Source organism: Anser brachyrhynchus, assembly GCF_964034855.1.
Source record: "Anser brachyrhynchus genome assembly, contig: SCAFFOLD_69, whole genome shotgun sequence".
In the NCBI taxonomy this organism is placed as follows: domain Eukaryota; kingdom Metazoa; phylum Chordata; class Aves; order Anseriformes; family Anatidae; genus Anser; species Anser brachyrhynchus.
Window position 1 is genome coordinate 496,849 of NW_027663702.1, and position 15,701 is coordinate 512,549.

General features: G+C 51.1%; 1 long non-coding RNA gene across 1 annotated transcript; it reads left to right on the forward strand.

Annotated features, from left to right (window-relative positions):
* Positions 1–11,009: 11,009 nt before the first annotated feature.
* Positions 11,010–12,877, forward strand: LOC308187009. Its single transcript, XR_013944410.1, has 4 exons — positions 11,010–11,177; positions 11,650–11,769; positions 12,278–12,358; positions 12,773–12,877. It is a non-coding gene; the product is annotated as an uncharacterized lncRNA (long non-coding RNA).
* Positions 12,878–15,701: the final 2,824 nt, after the last annotated feature.

Here is a 15,701-nt window from a genome sequence, read left to right on the forward strand (position 1 = left end):
AATTTGCCATCCTTAGAACAAAGGTGGCTGCCGTGCTGCGGAGTGACTGAGTGCCAGGGGAACGCGGCCCGCTGGTAGATAGGAAGTTGGGGTAGATAGTAACTGGGGTTGCATGCTGAGGACAAAAGTCCTTCCTTTGTGGGAGAGAGTTTTTTGTAGCTTGAAACAATACGTGATGTATTTCACAAATAAACATTTTTCACATTAACTGTAAATGTAAACCACTAATCTGCTTGTTTTCAGTCTCTTCCTTCCGTGAATGGAGAAGGAGGAGAAATATAGAAGCGTGGGCTTTTCGTTTAGCTGTGGATCTGATAAGTTTCGATAACGCTATGTGCTTTCTTGACCATTACATCTGCATTATGTGGCCAGGGTGGACTCGTTCAGGGCACGGAAGCCCCACACAGTCCTTGAGCTAGCAGGGTGCTAAGGAGGGTGTTGGAGATTTTGCATACAATTGCAGCCCTTTGTTGCCGCAGTGACAGGTTCCTCAGATTCTTTCTAAACAGGGTTTAGCTTGTTGAGAATCTTTTTGGGAGTGTTTATTGTGGATCAATCGGTAAGAGTATCTTAGTGGGCCTGTGAGGGATTTGGGGCTGTGGTGCAGTAACCCAGCGTTTACAAGTGTTACTGCTATGCATGCTTGTCAAATAACATCTCCAGATCAGAGAGTGAGAGCGGGCAACTGGTTTGGATTAAATCTGTCACTTCTTGCTGCTTTGGACAGAGCCTGTAGATTAAACCCATGTGCTGTTCAATAAGCTGGGGTATCAGATGTGTCGGTTGGGTGTTTATCATTTGATTTATTTTTTTTATCCGTTTGGAGATCTGTCTTTTCTATTTAAGTTTCCCCAAGAGAGCTGAGTTGCTTGGTGCATCGACCAAAGATAAGTTCCCTGGCTGACTTGGGACAACCAGTCCCCTCATTTTCTGATCACAAAAGAAAAAAAAAAAAAACAAAGAAGAAAAATTTTGACTGTAACTGTAACTCAGAAACTAAGATTACCTGAATGGAGAGAAATGAATTTTGATGCACAGGCTGTGCTACAAATCTGTTAATCAGCATTCAGTTTTTCAAAACTTCCATTTGTGTATCATCATCGTGAAAATTAATAAATTCAAAGTGGGAGATCCTTTCCTGAAAGGGAAGGACAGAAATACGAGTCTTGCTGTGGGGCCTACCCAGCGCAGTTCTGCCGCTCCGAGAAGTAATACGTCAGGAGTGTCAAAGCAGACGTTCACTTGCCCTGCCCTACCCTGCTGCTCCTCAGCCCTTGCTCAGGCCTTTTGGGCCATCTGGCCGTCCGTCTGGCCGTCTATCCATCCATCTGGCTGTCTGTCCGTCCGTCTGGCCCTCTGTCCCTCCGTCCCACCGCCCTGCCCCGTCCCTGCCGTCTCCCTAGGGAAGCAAAGAGTCCCTGGGCTGCCTTCAGGGGGGAGGTTCTGCTGAGGAAATTAAAGCTTCCCCCGTAACGGGCGCCTTGCGAGTTATTTTGAGTTCCAACCTTCTGCCTTCCTTTCGTAGCAGTGCCTCTGAGGGGTGCGCTGTAAGGTAGCCGTCATCTGGCGCGCTGCTCCTGCGTTTCCCAAAGGAACTGCCTTCGGGATCTGACTAACTCTGGATGCACGCGGTTGTCACCTTAATTTCTCTGTTAGTTTGCTGAAAACAACCCGCTTGGGTGACCTTGGTGTTTGTTTCTTAAACCTTGGATCGAGGAGGTCTCTGTTTCCTTATGCTGATGTTCACGATGAAAGTGCAGAAGGGATGCTTACTGTTGCCCGGGTCAGTCCTGTTGCCAGGATGGGAATGTTTAGCCTACCGGCCCTCTGGTGCTGTTAGGCTGCACTCGGAGTGTGAGCTCTGGGCCTTATTTCGAAAAGACTGCGTTATTTGAGTGTACAAACCCGAGATATTCTGCGGATAGGTGATTCTCAAAGCACGTCAGAACCACCACTGTGGCGTGTCCTGGAGTCGGACGCACGTTTGACTGATCAGGCGGAGCAGGTGAATTGAATTTGTTGCTGGATGGCGAGGTGTTCTGGGGGAAGAGCTAGTCTAAGGAAAACTTCCTCTTACTGCCCCTTCCCATCTCAAATGGCCACTGCCTGGGGAAATTGCTTCTTTATGACATTAACTACAACGTTACAGTGAGGATGAGGAATCATCATTACTCCCATAGTTATTTGCTGCCAAGCCGCAGCGTTGATTTCAGAGACTTAAAAAAAAAAAAAGGAAAAGAAAGGAAGTATGTATTCTTTCACATACTCTCTTTTCCCTGAGAGTAAAGGTTGTAGCTTCTGCAGTACCCTTCCTCTGGAAACGATTCCCAGTGCCTGCTCAGACACTGGGGAGGAAAATGACAGAGAGAACAATGGAGGAGAGCCACCCGATACAAAGAAAGGAAAAAAGGGGTTATGGATGAACGGAAAGCCACTACATAAAAAATTGGTGCTATCTAAAAATTGGTTAACGGTTTGGGACCTGCAGGTGCTGCCTACACGTGCGTGTGTTGCAGTCGTGCCTGTTGCCACTGCGCAAAATGGAGAGAGCTTCTTTGTCGAATGCAGCATGTTAAAGCATGCGCCATTGCCTGGAAGAAATGCACGGCCTTCCCTCGTGTGGGACTTCTTCCCCATTGATCTGTGGTTTACCTGAAGGTTTACCATAACCTACATAAGTTTCAAAAGCAAGCAAGCAACCAACCAAAAAACAACACCAACATTAAAGAGTGGCAAGGCAGATGCTCATCTGGGGACTCTGACTCATCGGTGACATCACCAAGCAAAGCATTGTGAGCGCTTCGGGTCGGGGCTGCTGTGGCGAGCCTCGCAGCCGGGAGGGAGAGCGGGTACGGTTCGCCTCTGGTGGGTCTGTGTCAGCCCTCTGCCCTGGTGGCTTCGTTAGCAGTGAGAGTTTGACTGCTGTGTTCCCAGCTTTCGCTTCTGCACCGACCGTGTGGCAGAGCCCGCAAGCTGCTTCCTCAGCTGGAAGAGGAAGAGGAGTGACCTCAACTGTGCCGAGGTAAAGCAGAACCGTTGAAAAGATTTGTCAAAGATGCGGGTTGTACCAGCGCAGCCGCTGCAGCTGCAGCAGGTCCTGGAGCATTGCAGAAGCTAGAGAGGGGTTTCTTTGTGAAAAGAATGCTGTAAAAGTGTTTTCACGCCAGAAATTAGGACAAGCGCCTCTGTTGTTTGGATATCCTCTATTGACCTGGCACACTGGCATTACAGCATACCTGGCACACTCTTTGTATTGTTGGTTAAAAAAAAAAAAAAGTGTTTTAGGGCAGGCCAAAAACCTGCCTTGGCACTTCCACATCGCAGCAGTGCTTGCAGGCCGTGCATCCTGGATGCCAGGTGTCCTGGTTCCAGTTAGGACAGAGTTAAGTAGCTCATAGTAGCTGGTAGGGTGCTATGTTTTGGATTAGGATGAGAAGAGCGCTGATAACATGCTGATGTTTTAATTGCTGCAGAGCAGTGTTTACACCAGGCCAAGGACTTTTCGGCTTCTCGCTCTGTCCTGCCAGCGAGCAGGCTGGGGGTGCAGCAGGAGCTGGGAGGGGACAGACCCAGGACAGCTGACCCAAACCGGCCAAAGGGGTATTCCATACCATCTGGCGTCATGCTAAACAATATATAGGGGTGGCTGGCCGGGGTGGGGGGCCGGGCTGCTCGGGGATAGGCTGGGCATCGGTCAGCGGGTGGTGAGCAATTGCATTGTGCATCACTTGTTTCTTACACATTATTATTATTAATACTATTATCATTATCACTATTATTATTATTATTGTTATTATTATATTCCTTATATTCCTTATATTATTATATTCCTGTCTTAATAAACTGTCTTTATCTCAACTCACCGGCTTCACTTTCCCGTTTCTCTCCCCCATCCCAGAGAGGGAGGGGGGAGGGTGAGCGAACGGCTGTGTGGTGTTTAGCTGCCAGCCGGGTTAAACCACAACACCAGGCCAGGATCTAAATCCGATGGTGCTGTTGGTAACGTGAAGTTCAGGAAGCTCTTCTGGGTTTTTCTGCTCTTCCATGTGGATTTTTGCCCTGTGAAGGTGGTGTACTGAGCTCTTTTCTTACCAACAAATAGGTTTAAAAGCAGTTACAGTTTAACATCTACATGCTTGGGTGTTATTAACACAGCATTGCATACTGAGCTGGTGCTTGGTAGGAGAAAACATAAATCTTACCTGGGAAACTCGAACACTCTCAACTACATACTGCTATGAAGAAACTCAGCTGTAAGAGTGCCCTTAATTAACACATCACCAGAGCTATTGTGCTACTGACGGTTGAAGGCACCTTTTTCCAACGCTGTCTTATTGGAAGTCGATACAGACTGGCAGTATGCAGTTGGTTCCCATCTTCTGCTCCAGCAGAAGTCCTATTTTAATTAACCAGCAGGTCCCTCTGAGTGGCTTTGCTAAAACTCCTGCAGTAGGAAGTATCCTACGAGAGCCAAGTTACTAAACTGATGTGTGGTTTTCCCTTAATCCCCTCACCCCTGACTTTCTAGCTCCTGACGACACTGCCAACGTGTGCAGTGCTAGGTGCCAGCTGCCATGGTTTATATGTACTGTAAAATTAGTGATTTGGGACTTGTGAGCACTGAGAACAGGTTAGCAATTGCTTAAGAGCTTTACTTTCTCGTTCTGCTAATGCACATGAAATTCTTCAGGAACTGCAGCACAAGAACCGTCTTGCACAGGATCTCTGGAAGCAGGAAATAGCCGCTCTGTGGACCTCTCTCTTCCTTTGATATGTTAAGGGCTCTTTAGAAGAGCAGAAGATGGAGCAGCTCTTCCTGGGAGGGAGAACGGGGCTATTCGCAGCTCGTTCCAGTGGTCCCAGGTGTCTCATGGTTGTGACATTTGTGGCTGGGGGAGACCGCTCAGTCGAGTCATTGGTCACCTCCTGGCTTTGCAGAACACAGACTTTCAGAGTAAAGGTGTCGCTGTCGCTCTGGGCCTGGGAGATGGGCGAAACATCTTAGGCTTGAAACTGATTCTCTGCAGAGTGGCGTGCTCAGATCTGAGCACATCGTCTTGGCCTGTTCTGTGCTTCGACCATGGGAAGATGAATGGTTTACCTATGCACCGTTAAATATAATTTGACACCTAGCACACAACACTTTCAGCCCGTGGGGTGCTTTAACAAGCAGGTAAATCAGCGGGGACTGTTTTGCAGCCAGGGCGATGCTGGGTGATTAAAAAGCAGGGTCAGAGCAAGGAGTTTATGGTGTTCTTTCTTGCTTGTCATCCGACTGTCCGCTTACACTGTTCTAAAAAAAAACAAAACAAAAAATCCGAAACGGGGTAAGCATCTTTAATATCTTTATTATAAATGGAAGGCACAAAACAGGCCAGCAACAGAGACTGTCCAAGAGAAATACTTTATGCTTTATAAACAAACAAGAAAGTACCCTTAGGTAGGTGTGATAATCCTTCTCTAATGCATTCTTTGGAGTGCAAAAATATTTTGTTCCCTTCTTGCTCTTCTCTCCAGGACAAAGGCAGAATAGCCAACTGGAAAGTTAGACCAGGGAGGTCAGTTTGTTCCATACTGAGAAAGACAAGCCTGTAAAACAAACCAGACAGATTTTCTTTGGACTATTTATCTTCCTTCAGCAAAGGCATGGTTTATGATACTTGTTGGCATGTATTTCCAGACCCCCAGCTACCGTGACTGTAGTGCATCTGTAATTCTTTTGTACAAAAAGAGTTCAAAATCTCGTAACGCAAAAACTTTACTAGCACCCTGGAGAAAAAAGAAATCTAAAAATCTTGCCAACTTCAATTACAGACCTGCTGAGTGCACCAGAGTTACTCATTTTTATTCAGGCTTTCAGGGGCTAGTTCAGTTGGTTTCTGTTCAGCACTTGGATCGCCATATTGGCAGATGTCAGTTAAAAAAAAAAAAAAAAAAGCTTTTGAGATCTTTTTTAAAATGAGACTGCTTTTATGGCATTTAGGGCTGTGAGGTATCCTTGGTTTTTGCTTTCTTCCCATTCCTTAGACCAGATCCGTTCATATCCTGAACAGCGTTCTGGGTCTCTTCAGGAAAATGGAAGGCAACAAGCAAAATGATGAGCTCCTTGGGCATTCAAAAGAGCTCAGTCTGGAAAAGATTTCAAGTCCAACTTCCATGCTAAGGAGCACCAGTAATTTTTAGAAGTAGATGCAGAGGAACCTGCATGGCACTAAGTGTGTTTCTGAAGGTGCTAAAGGTCAGAAGTGACGATTCCTGTCGATACTAAAGAAGAGAAGGAAACCTTGCACTTAACTTCTGTTTTTATTCCCTTTGTCAAGCAGTCAAAACCAATACCTAATATGAGAACCCAACTTTTCCTCTCTTTACTTTAGATTTGGGAAAATTCCCTGCCAAAAAAATATTTCCTGGAAAATTCACTAGTGTTTGTGTGAGTAAAAGGTTCCAACCTTTTATTATTAATTTGTAAGAACTATTTCATCCGCTTTTGTCCAGAAGAGTCCGAAATAATTTGCACAGAAATGTGCAGCATTTTAATGAAAGGATTCAGAATCACTCTAATTTGAACTTTATCTGGTCTGGTTGCAGGTTTTATGACATTTAGTGTCTTAAAAAAAAAAAAATCAAAATATCTGACTTCACATCAGAAAAAAAAAACCTGCTTGCGGCTAAATAAAATCTGTTGCAGCTCTGGTCATTGAAAAATCATTGGCTGTTAAATTGGACCTAAGTCATCTTTTCTAACCTTTCATGATCTTGCAGCAATGGATGATGACGGATATATGGATTAGGGAACAGCACGTGATGGCAAACCTGCGGTATTTGCTACAGCGCAGAAAGAAAACAAATTGCTTCCAAAAAATCAAACTAATTCAAAATTCTTGGTATCATGCAGCCATGCCACTGGCAAAGTGAGCATTGCCCTGCCTCTCAAAGCTTGCTGTATCCTTGGTCTGCTGTCTTCCTGCTGTTAATTGATTGCAACTCTACGTGTCTGATCAGGGCTACGAGTTGTTCTCGATATGGATACCATACGACATATACTGTGCACGCTTGTGTGTATAGATATGTTTATCCTGTATGCATGTACATATGTATGCATATTTGTGTGTTGGCCCCCAGATCATTCATGTTATAAAGCATTGGCCTCGAAGGCATACTCATCAAAATATTTTGTAGATCCTCCATTTTTTTCTAGCTCCCTCAAAATGAGAGAGTTTTTACGCGCTCTCTGCATCAAAAAGGCAAAAATTCTGATTTCCACTGTCGCTCTCGCTAACTTTCTATCACTCACTCCTCGTGTGTGTCTAAACACATATGTGTGTATGCGTATGCACATTTGTGTATTTATATGCACTGGTGCATTTTTTGCTGTACAGGTAATAAAGACGGGGAAAGGTTTTTGTCTTTTCTTAATAGGTGAAGAAATCTTGAAGACCAGAGATTGGAACATACTGAATTTTAAATTAAAAAAAAAAAAAAAAAGTTAAATTGTCCGGCTGTGGAAGATGGATCCTCATTTTTGCAGCCACTTTGAATCACGAGTTCATCTCTAAATGCGCTGTTTTTTTTTGTTTTTGTTTTGTTTTGTTGGGTTTTTTTTTTTTGGTTTTTATTTTTTGAAGAGCTAACTAACCCTGGCTGTCTCCAGTCTGAGAGAGTATTCAAATGGACTTGCTTCCTCCATTAGTTATAAGCTGTTTAAAAGCACATCCTATGTTTGAATTGTGGATGAGAGGCTCCCTTGGCAAAGTGAGGAGGCAAATTCTTCCTACCCCTTTATCATTAATTCACGGATTCAGTGTTGGTTCGGCCTCCAGGAGAAGTTCACTGGAAGTCTTTGAAGATCGATAACTTTGCTGAGGTTGTCCAGGTAGGTGAACTCGAAGACCCACAGTGACTGGAACATGCTATTTAACGCGTCATACTGCATTCTGTAGCAGTTACTGGTAGCCATAGTTGATCATTGCCTTGCACGTATGATCAGGTGTTTTTTTAAGAAGTGACTCCATTTTCAGGCTTTTTTTTTCCATTTTTTTCACGAAGGGGTAGAGTAGGAGGAGGAAGCAGAATGGTCTTTGGTTAACGTGATAACCAGATAGATTCTGAAGTCTGATAGATTCTGGGCCCCATAGGACCCACCCCTGTGACCCCCGGAGGGCCCCCGGGCGCAGCATAGAACCCACCCCGGTGACCTGTGGTGCTTGTACACAGTGCACTGAGCTGCTTGTACACAGTAGGGGCTTGCATTTGGGGGGGTGTTGGGAGCTGCTTGTACAATATAGGGATCTGCATCTGGAGGGGGTTGGGAGCTGCTTGTACACCTTTGGGACTTGCATCTGGGGGGTGCTTCGGAGCTGCTTGTACACTGTAGGGTCCTGCCTTGTGCAGGGTTTGTAGCTGCTTCTACACCTTTGGGGTCTGCAGCTGGGGGGGGGGGGGGGTGACAGGTGCTTGTCTGCTGTAGGTGGCCACGTTGGGGGAGTTGGGAGCTGCTTGTACACTGTAAGGGTCTGGGTCTTGGGGGGGGTTGCGGCTGTTTGTACACCTTTGGGGCCTGCCTCTGGGGAGGGTGGGGAGTTGCTTGTATGCCTTTGGGGCCTGTGTTTGGGGGGGGGGTTGGAGTCTGTGCCGGGGGGGTTGGGAGCTGCTTGTACACTCTAGGGTCCTCTGGCGGGCTTTGGGGCCTCCCTTTGAGGGGGGTGGTGGGAGCTGGTTGTACACCTTTGGGGCCTGCGTCTGGGGGGTTGGGGCTGGGGCCGGGACCTGGGGCCTGCATCTGGGTGGGGTGGGGTCCAGTTCATGGGGGGGGGGGGGTTGGGAGCTGCTTGTGGACAGTTGGGGTCTGCATCCAGGTGTGGATAGGGTAAGGGGATAGGTAAGAGGATAGGTAAGGGGATCGAGGTTGTGGGAATAAAAATATTTTTGCACAGTTACATCGTTTAGAGGGAAGGAAGGTGGTATTGAGATATGCTCACAGTGATAAGAAAGCTTAACAGACAACCTTGTAAAATGCAGACAACCAGAATCCTTAGAGCAATTGGGTAGAAATCACGGTGTAAGAAACATTACCACCTCAAAGAGGAAAACAGTCAAGAAAAAAAGAAAATTGACTTGTAACAGGCCAGCAGCTGTGTATTTTCTGTGAAGCACCGGATAGATTGTGAACCTGGATTACCCAGTCAATGGGGAAACAGGGGAGGGTCCCGGTCATCAAGAGGAAAAAAAAAAATGTATATAAACTGTGTTAGGGAACTAGTAGGTGGCTTGTGGGACGCCTGCCATTGCAATCGTGAATAAAAATGCTACTTCACTGAGATCCTTGCCTGAGCCTATGGTATTGGTTACAGAGTGTTTCTAACAAGGTGTTAGGGTTTTAAGGTTTCTTTTTTTTAAGGTTAACGTGATAAGCAGCTAGATTGTGAATTCAATTGTAGCAACCTGAGGCAGTAGCACGGACGTTTTTGAGGCTGTACTATATTTTCCTTGTTGGTTTCCTTTTGGTTACAGGGAGACAACTGTTCCTTCCGCCACTGCGAAGCTGCTCTGGGGAACGAGACGGTCTGCACGCTGTGGCAGGAGGGTCGTTGTTTCAGGAATGTCTGCCTGAATGATTCAGACACATGGAAATTGATGTGAGTGCCTAAAGATGTGTTCTCAAAATAAATCAACAAAAGCATTTTTCAGTGCCGTAGGTGTGCTGATTGTGCTTTTGCAGGACAGATTCATTTGCTTTGAAATGACACTGGTTTCTGTTACCAGGAGAGGGGGTGGGAGGAAGGAGAGGGAAATAAAATCAATGCCTTAGGTACGTCTTAGCAAGATTTTCTTTTATTAGATGCCGACAGTATTTTCTCAACAGATGCAGAATAACTGCTAACTAGACTGCTAAAACCTGCTGGAGCAGGGGGGTAATAAACAGGCTGTACTAGCCTCCTGAGAGCAGGCTTGATAATGATCTATCAGGTCTCTTGTGTCCCGGAGTCCTTCAGATAATGCTGTTCTAGCTGCCTGGGCTAGGAAGCAGTGGGGAAAGTTAAAGGTGCAGAAGAACGACGTCTCCAAGAAGTAGTTCTGGATAGAGTTAACCTAGGCAATTTAAGATGTTCTTTTTCCCTCTGAATAATCCTAGTATAATCCTAGGTGTATTAGTTTAACCCACCCTAAACTGATGTCTGAGAGTGCCTGTCTTCTCAAACTGAATGATGACAAAGCTAAACGTGCATAGTGGTTACAGCTTCTGCAAACTTTGTGAATATGCCCGGAAATACTATACTTGAGTGATAAACTGACCTTTGGAATGATGTTTCAGCACTGTATTGTGACAGCCCTATCGCTGTCGTGACCTGGAACTGTGCATCTCTTTGCAAACCTTAGGTGCATGTTATCACGAGCTTGTCTTTCTTTCTGTCTTCAGAAAAAGCGCAGTGAGATTCCCTGCTACTGGGAGAAGCAGCCAGTAGGCTGTCAGAAAGCCAACTGTGCTTTTCATCACGCAAAGGGACGTTACATCGATGGAGTCTTCGTTAGAGTGAGTTTAGGTCCTTTTTCTTTAAGTATTGAGGAATTAATTTTGAATATTCCTTAGTGGGTGCCAATACTGTAGGAGACATCAGGTACCCGTTCATTTGTGAGTGCAGGAAAAGGTCTGCAGTCCTAGGTGGTCAGCTAAACCGAGTGTCCTGCTGGTGTACTGCTGGTATTTGTTTTCTGCTTTCATGCTCAGCTTCTCTCTGCTTTGTGTGATATTTGCCTTGCAGTTTGCTTTCTGTTGTTTCATCTTCTGCTGGGTGGCAGGGAGATGTGTTGTTGTTTGAAGGCAAGTCATTGTTCACGGTGTAAACAGTGGCGGGATGGGCAAAAGGAGATGCTGCATTCATTGCCTGTGCAGGTTATCTGCCTTACCTACCAATGCTCTTCGTGCATTGTGGCCAAAGTTTTAAACTGCCATGTTACTGATGATCCTCCTCTTCCTCTAGCTACACTGCCAAGTGTATCAAATCACGATGATTTGAAAGTGGCTCAGATGTCACTGCAGCAAAACAAACTTTCTGTCCAGTCCAATGCCTCTCCATAGCTAAGGGGGGTGACGAAAGTGGAAAACTCGGAAAATGTCCCAAGCCCTACACACCCTCCAGTTGTAATCAATGCTGCAGATGATGATGAAGATGACGATGGTGAGCATGCTTTGGTTCTTGGAAGGACTTTGTGCTGTAAATGAATGTATAAATCACAGATGAGCTGAGGTCTGACTAGCGATAGGGCAGGCAGTCTGGTCAGCTCGCTGGTGGCTTTGTCTGGCGGTCAGTGGACAGAACCTGAAATGCTGGAGGAAAGCTTAGAACCACTCTTGGCTTTAGCTGGTCTGTTGTGTAAAGCTCTATGTGAAAGTAGGAGGGAAATTCCTTTTTCTTCTGTCTGAAGAGTAATATGTTGTGTAGTAGTTAAAGCTGCAGAGAGAATCTAGAGTCCGAGATGTTTTGTCCTAGTGTAGTCTCCTTACGAGTTCATCAGGTCAGCGTAGCTGTATTAAAAAAAAAGAAAAAAAAAGCTTTTTTATATGAGCCATGGACTGGAGTGTCATCGCATGAGCTACATAATCATGAACAATCTGGTCTATGCATAGCTGAACAGATTTTTCCCCTTCAGACCAGCTTTCTGAGGCAGGAGAAGAAACTAAAACTCCCATCCAGCAACCAGCTGAGGAAGGCCAAAATGGATTACGGATGATTTCCACTCGGAAAGCCAGTGCTACTACTGCTAAGCAAGGTATTCCGGCACCTGTAGTAGGATAAATCGGAAGGAGAACTTGCCAATGAACTCGAAAGCAATGTGGCGTAAAAACACAACAGAATGTAGGGGTGCTGAATGGACTCGGTTATTTCCATGATCTCATTTCTCCCTAATAGCATCATGTGCCCATTGGGTCAGAAAGTTGAACTGCTTTTCTTTCCTTTTGGAGAACAAAACAGGGCCACAGCATGGAGTTTAAATGGCTGCACGTGCAGCCTGGCAACCACTGTTGAAAGCCATATCTAACGATAGAGGGATCTAATATCGTGTCAATGGATTAAAATTAAAACTACAATTTTTACCCTGAAGGGGGAAAGGAGGGGCAAAATGCCATTGATTCTACGGTTCTTTCAGTTGTGAGGAGTGTTGACGGGGTTTATTGTAAATGCTTCTGAAAGTTCCTGAGCACTAAGAAGCCTGAGGATCTGTGGTCCTCAGTGAGTGCCTCTAAGCCTTAGTCTCATTAAGTGTTTTCTGTTTTCAGAGGACGGTCTGAATTTTGGAATAAAAACACTTGAAGAAATCAAATCGCAGAAAATGAAGGAAAAAACTAAGAGACACGGTGGTGAGTTAATATTCCCTACTTTCTTACCCTGTTCACCTTCATCCCGTTTGACGTTCTTTTTTAAAAAAGAAATTCTTCCAGTAATACCGGGTAGCTGGCTATGCTTTGGTGAATCCAACTATTTGCCAAAGAAGTGAAATTTGATTGGCTTCAGAATGGCAGGTGATGGTGGCTGGGAGCTGCTTGAGGGAGAGACTTCCATTTTTAGCTGGGGGCATCGAGCAACCTGATTCTCAGCCAGCTGGTATTCTAGATGGGAATTGCAAGGGCAACCAGAGGCAAATTAGTCACCTCTCTTATTTACATGCTCTGGTCACTGTATGTTTGACAGTAACGGATAATTAAAGTTCTGTGTTCTTTGCGATAGTTTGTTATGTTTGGTAAACTTCCTTATGTTTTGCTTGCTCTGAACAGAAGGTCCTTCAAGATCTTCTCTTCCTCCCGTCGATTCTATGATTTTTCCTGCTCCGGAAAAGGAAAATGTCCGGGCAGGGGTGAGAACTGTGACGCCGTCTACAGAGGAAGGTAATAATTAATGCTTTTGTTTTGATTTCATTCCTCCTAAACTGGAAGGTTAAAACAGGAGCTCCGGAGCTCCCGGGGTCCCGCCAGGGGTCACCGGGGTGGGTCCTCGGGGGCACCTGGGGGCTTGCCGGGGGTCACCGGGGTTTGTACTCGGGGGCGCCTGGGGCTTGCCGGGGGTCACCGGGGTGGGTGCTCGGGGGCGCCTGGGGTCCCGGCGGGGGTCACCGGGGTGGGTCCTCGGGGGCGCCCGGGGGCTTGCCCGTGGTTACTGGGGTGGGTCCTAGGGGGCGCCCGGGGTTTTCCAGGGGTCACCGGTATGGGTCCTTGGGGGTGCCCGGGGGCTTGCCGGGGGTCACCGGGGTGGGTCCTCGGGGACGCACGTGGGCTTGCCGCGGGTCACCAGCGTGGATCCAAGGGGGTGCCCGGGTGCTTGCCGGGGGTCACCGGGGTGGGTCATTGGAGGCGGCCGGGGGCTTGCCGGGGGTCACCGGGGTGGGTCCTCGGGGGCGCCCATGGTCCCGCCGGGGGTCACCGGGGTGGGTCCTCGGAGACGCCCGGGGGCTTGCCATAGGTCACCGGGGAGGGTACTCGGGGGCGCCCAGGGTCCCGCCGGGGTTTACCGGAGTGGGTCCTAGGGGGCACCTGGGGCTTGGCGGGGCTCACCGGGGTGGGTCCTCAGAGGCGCCCGGGGGCTTGGCGGGGGTCACCGGGGAGGGTCCTCGGAGGCGCCCGGGGGCTTGCCGGGGGTCACCGGGATTGGGTCCTCGGGGGCGCCCGGGGGCTTGCCGGGGGTCACCGGGGTGGGTCCTCGGGGCTCCTGGGGTGCCGCCGGGGGTCACCGGGGTGCGTCCTTGGGGGCTCCCGGGGGCCTGCCGGGGGTCACCGGGGTGGGTCCTCGGGGGCTCTCGGGGCCTTGTCGGCGGTCACCGGGGTATGTCCTCGGGGGCGCCCCGGGGCTTGTTGGGGGTCTCCGGGGTGGGTCCTCGGGGGCACCAGGGGTCCCTCTGGGGGTCACCGGGGTGGGTCCTCGGGGGCGCCAGGGGTCCCTCCGGGGGTCACCGGGGTGGGTCCTCGGGGGCGCCCGGGGACTTGCCATGGGTCACCGGGGTGGGTCCTCCGGGGCGCCCAGGGTCCCGCCGGGGGTCACCGGGGTGGGTCCTCGGGGGCGCCCGGGGTCCCTCCGGGGGTCACCTGGATAGGTCCTCAGGGGCGCCTGGGGTTTGCCGGGGGTCACCAGGGTAGGTCCTCTGGGGCGTCCGGGTGCTTGCCGGGGGTCACCGGGGTGGGTCCTCGGGGGCGCCCGGGGGATTGCCGGGGGTAACCGGGGTGGGTCCACAGAGGTGCCCGGGGGCTTGCCGGGGGTCACCGGGGTGGGTCCTCGGGGGTGCCCAGGGTCCCACCAGATGTCAGCAGGAGTGGGTCCTCGGGGGCGCTCGCGGTCCCGCCGGGGGTCACCGGGGTTGGTATTCGGCGGCGCCTGGGGGCTTGCCGGGGGTGACTGGGGTGGGTCCTCGGGGGCCCCCGGGGTCCCACCGGGGGTCACCGGGGTGGGTCCTCGGGGGCACCCGGGGCTTGCCGGGGGTCACCGGGGTGGGTCCTCGGGGGCGCCCGGGGGCTTGCCGGGGGTCACCGGGGTGGGTCCTCGGGGCTCCTGGGGTGCCGCCGGGGGTCACCGGGGTGCGTCCTTGGGGGCTCCCGGGGGCCTGCCGGGGGTCACCGGGGTGGGTCCTCGGGGGCTCTCGGGGCCTTGTCGGCGGTCACCGGGGTATGTCCTCGGGGGCGCCCCGGGGCTTGTTGGGGGTCTCCGGGGTGGGTCCTCGGGGGCACCAGGGGTCCCTCCGGGGGTCACCGGGGTGGGTCCTCGGGGGCGCCAGGGGTCCCTCCGGGGGTCACCGGGGTGGGTCCTCGGGGGCGCCCGGGGACTTGCCATGGGTCACCGGGGTGGGTCCTCCGGGGCGCCCAGGGTCCCGCCGGGGGTCACCGGGGTGGGTCCTCGGGGGCGCCCGGGGTCCCTCCGGGGGTCACCTGGATAGGTCCTCAGGGGCGCCTGGGGTTTGCCGGGGGTCACCAGGGTAGGTCCTCTGGGGCGTCCGGGTGCTTGCCGGGGGTCACCGGGGTGGGTCCTCGGGGGCGCCCGGGGGATTGCCGGGGGTAACCGGGGTGGGTCCACAGAGGTGCCCGGGGGCTTGCCGGGGGTCACCGGGGTGGGTCCTCGGGGGTGCCCAGGGTCCCACCAGATGTCAGCAGGAGTGGGTCCTCGGGGGCGCTCGCGGTCCCGCCGGGGGTCACCGGGGTTGGTATTCGGCGGCGCCTGGGGGCTTGCTGGGGGTGACTGGGGTGGGTCCTCGGGGGCCCCCGGGGTCCCACCGGGGGTCACCGGGGTGGGTCCTCGGGGGCACCCGGGGCTTGCCGGGGGTCACCGGGGTGGGTCCTCGGGGGCGCCCGGGGGCTTCCCGGGGGTCACGGGGGTGGATCATCCGGGGCGCCCGGGGGCTTCCCGGGTGTCACCGGGGTGGGTCCTCAGGGGCTCCCGGGGTCCCACCAGGGTTCACTGGGGTGGGTCCTTGGGGGCGCCCGGGGCTTGCCGGGGGTCACCGGGGTGGGTCCTCGGGGGCACCTGGGGGCTTGCCGTGGGTCACTGGGGTGGGTTCTCGGGGGCTCCCAGGGGCTTGCTGGGGGTCAGCGGGGTGGGTCCTCGGGGGCGCCCAGGGTCCCACCAGATGTCAGCGGGGGAGGGTCCTCCGGGGCGCTCGGGGTCCCACCGGGGGTCACTGGGGTTGGTACTCGGGTTCGCCTGGGGGCTTGGGGGGTGACTGTG